The following is a 4,604-nucleotide window of genomic DNA, read 5'->3' as shown; positions in this document are numbered from 1 at the left end:
TTTATTTAAATCCGTAAACAAACAAAGTGCGAATTTACACTGACGAAGGCGGCAACGCCGAAACGCGTTTGTAACCTTGACTAAATTAACTGCAAGAAGTTTCTGTCATTAAACAACTTGGCGAAACCACGCTGTATTGACTTTGAGTGCTCTTTACTTGAAAACGAGTCCCGAGGATCGTGGGACTTGGCGTTGGATATATATATATATATATATATATATATATATATATATATATATATATATATATATATATATATATATATATTATATATATATATGTATATGTTCTGCTCATAGGGGATGTGTCCAAAAGCGGGCTGCACTCGAACGACAATGTGCCTTCCCCAAAGCCTTTATTAGGTACGGGCAGTTCATTTTCCAAACATACAAGCATTTGATTGGCCTGACGCGTTTCAAATAATCTTCCTCAGAGGCCGCCTGTGAAGTGCAAATTTTCGTGCCTTTTTCCCAAATGACTTTAGGCGATATCGTACGCCCTATTGGGCTAATCTGAATGATGAGACATATTGCCTGATGGGAAATGCAGTCGCAATGAAATCCTGAATGGATGCACTCATAATTTCTGCAACGTTCCACAGCTCACAGTGAGCCTTGAAAACAGCGCTGTCCTCAATCCTCACTGTCGCCCCACTCAGAACCACAATTTCTGATAAGTCCAATGGCCCCCCTTCCCGGGGTGGTGCGAGTCCAGCGGAAGGATGGCCGCTACATATTCTGCTCATAGCGGATGTGTCCAAAAGCGGGCTGCACTCGAACGACAGTGTGCCTTCCCCAAGGTCTTTATTAGGTACGCGCGGTTCAGTTTCCAAACATACAAGCATCTGATTGGCCTGACGCGTTTCAAATAATCTTCTTCAGAGGTCATCAGTGAAGTGCAAATGTTCGTGCCTTTTTTCCACATGACTTTAGGCGATATTGTGCACCCTTTTGGGCTAATCTGAATGATGAGACACGTTGCCTGATGGGAAATGCAGTCGCAATAACATCCTGAGTGGATGCACTTGTAATTTCTGCAATGTTCCACAATGAGGTTCTCTCCCAAGTAAGGACAGAATGCGACACAGTTCCGGGGTAAACTTTAAAATGGCTTTATTAAATGTCTTGCGCTTGGCATTAAAAGCCCTTGAAACGCTTTGGCAGACGCGTTTCAGCCTCCAATGGCTTTCATCAGTGCCCGTTTCAAATGGCTTCTCATTATCCTTGGGGGTCGCTGGGACGATGTTTTAATGGTGACCACTCCCAGTCAGGTGGTCTCTTGCCCCTCCTCCACCTCTAAGGTGTAAAGCACCTCGCGCTCCTCCTACTAAGCCGCTGCATGCTGTGAGTTGGAGTCCTCCGTGAAAGCCCATTCAGTGATGGGGCTTTTCAAACGTCAGGTGTTGTCCCACTCTTTGTTGGCTGGTGGGCCCCACACTGCTGCAAATGCCTGGAAGAGACAAAGCCACCTCGAGTCCCGCTTCTCAGGCAATCAGTATTGCCTCCTCTCTTCCTATGCAGCTGTGACTTCCGAGTGGAAATAAACAGTACCGGGGGGCTCCTCGTTGCAGCTACATGCACAGATCAGGCGTGCAGGAATCCCGCAGTGCTCCAGAATGAGAGGGCGTGTCGCTGGCCAGCTCCTGCTATGCTGGCGAAACATGAAGACCAGGTTCTCTCCCTAGTAAGGACAGAATGTGACACAGTTCCGGGGTAAACTTTAAAATGGCTTTATTAAATGTCTTGCGTTTGGCATTAAAAGTCCTTAAAAAGCTTTGGCAGGCGCGTTTCAGCCTCCAATGGCTTTCATCAGTGCCCATTTCAAATGGCTTCTCATTATCCTTGGGGGTTAGCTGGGACAATGTTTTAATGGTGACCACTCCCAGTCAGGTGGTCACTTGCCCCTCCTCCACCTCTAAGGTGTAAAGTACCTCGCACTCCTCCTACCAAGCCGCTGCATGCTGGAAGTTGGAGTCCTCCGTGAAAGCCCATTCAGTAATGGGGCGTTTCAAACGTCAGGTGATGTCCCACTCTTGGTTGGCTGGTGGGCCCCACACTGCTGCAGTTGCCTGGCAGAGACAAAGCCACCTCGAGTTCCCCTTCTCAGGCAATCAGTATTGCCTCATCTCTCCCCATGCAGCTGTGACTTCCGAGTGGAAATAAACAGTACAGGAAAAGAGCTCCTTAACAAAAGGGATCCGCAAGGAAAGAACGGCACTCGGCAAGGCTTCAATTCACAGGATGCAATTTATTCCATCAGATAAGATGTCGGTCAAAGCGTCTACGCGTTTCGGCACGGAGCCTTATATATATATATATATATATATATATATATATCAGAAGAAACCCGATCGCTTCTAGTCGCGGTCACAAGCGGGCGCAGACCACCTCTCCTCCAAAGTATTTTTTGAAAGAATTCAAAACGCCATCACACAATTTGAAGTGTCAGCAGTGCAGATTTATTGCTTTCCATGGCAGAGCAAGTGCGCTCCTTGACGCGTTTCGCTCCGCAGGCGGAGCTTGATCACATATAGATATATATATATATATATATATTGAAATCCACAATCCTGAAGCGCCGAACACCAACAGCAACGGACGCAGCCAGGTACAGACCACAAACCAAGGAATTACAAAAAAATATAGTGTGCTTTATTCCATCAATGGGGATGGCGGCATGACGCGTTTCGTCCGGAAAACCGGACTTGATCACATGACAAGACCCAGAGACATAAGTGGTTAAATACTGGTGGAAAACGAGACTCCTCCCACATATGAGTAGACATAAAAGTAATATCGTTCAGTGAAGAAAGTAAATCATCCATATACTATGTACAAAGTGAAATAAATGCTAAATGCAATAACACTAGAATCACTGTACAATTAAAATGTCTTCAAAACAGGAAAAATATATTTTTTTCACATAGTAGACATAAAGGGCAAGTGCCCAATGGATAATCATAATACCTTATTAGCGCATTAAAACTGAACCATAAAAGTCAATCTCAGTGGGGTATGTTCTAAAACCAGTAATGCAATTCATAACCACATAAAGTTTTTAAAGTGCATAGAAGAAAAGTGCAAGGTGCAGAATCCCAAAAATTCAGCAGCAAACATTTTATATCCAGATAAAAATCCGGAGCAGATTTAAAAAAAACCTAATAAAGTGCAAAGTGCTAATAAAGTGCAAAAAGTCGGCAGTGCATATCTATAGTTAATAAAGGGATGGGGAACTAGGGCAATCACATCTTTTGGAATTCATTTGATAGCAGACATTAGGACATGCCTATAAACTGCAAGTTAAAAGTTAATCCAGCTCAGCATATAGAAAATCAAACATCAATGCAAAAAACAATGCGATGGTCAGAGTAACAATGTAAATTCATCCATAAATCATCCATAACGAAATCAAAATAGATTAAAACCATATACAAAAGGTATAAAATCCATTATAAACAGGTTATGCGTATGGTGAAATAAAATATTTACAGAAAATTATTCAGATCTTCTCCCATGTTAAGCCCATTTGGGATCTTACTATTTAACCTCAGAATATATTGGCTTTCTAGTTGTCTAAGTCTCTTCTCTCTATCTCCACCCCTCTTGTTCACGGGGACTGCATCAATAACAAAGTATTGCAGGTCATTCAGGTTGTTATTGTGTACCAGCTTAAAGTGGCGTGCCACTGGATAATTAGGGTCGGAGTTCACAATGGCACGTAGATGCTGTAATATTCGATTGAATACTTGCAACTTAGTGCTCCCAACATAGTATAGCTTGCACGTGCATCTTAAAACATAGACCGCATGGTCTGTTTTGCAAGTATATACATTCTTTATGGGAATTACTGCATCCGTAAAAGCCTCAACAAACTCGCTGGTGTTCACACCGAATTTACATGCCCGGCATGAACTACACTTCCGAAAGCCTGTTTTGCTGGAGTACCAATTAGGTTTAATAATCGTTTCAGGGCTAGTTTTGACTAGAGCATCCCTCATGGAGGGTGCTCGTCGAAAAGTGATATTAGGAACGTCTCCCACCAATGGTCCCACCACAATATCTGTTTTTAAGATGGGCCAATTAGATTTAATTATTTGCCTCATCTTTTTGTGTTGGTTGTTAAAAGTGGTAATTAACCGAATGGAAGATTCTTTCGCTGTAACAACTGCCTCCTCAGAGGTGTCTGAAGCAGGTTGTTGTAACATTACACTTGTTTGAGCTGATAAAGCCCTTTTGAGAGAATTAGTGAGGTTGGAGACTTCATAGCCTCTTTGTAAAAATCTTTGATAGGATCCATTCAAACAGTTCATGAGGTCAATCTCATTGTTGCATATCCGTTTAATTCTTAAAAACTCCCCATACGGGATGCTCTTAATAAGATGGTGGGGATGGTTACTCTGGGCATGTAGGATTGAGTTCCCAGCTGTGGATTTTCTATACATCCTAGTCATGATTTCATTATTCTTAATGTAGACCTCCACATCTAAAAAGTTGACACTAACATCGCTAATATTGGCACTAAACTCTAGGTTTAGAGAATTGTTATTGATATTACTAACAAATTCTTTTGCTGATGAACTGCACCCTTGCCAAATTATAAAAAC

Source organism: Lissotriton helveticus, chromosome 2_1 (assembly GCF_964261635.1).
Source record: "Lissotriton helveticus chromosome 2_1, aLisHel1.1, whole genome shotgun sequence".
In the NCBI taxonomy this organism is placed as follows: domain Eukaryota; kingdom Metazoa; phylum Chordata; class Amphibia; order Caudata; family Salamandridae; genus Lissotriton; species Lissotriton helveticus.
Note: the sequence above shows the minus strand (reverse complement) of the source record.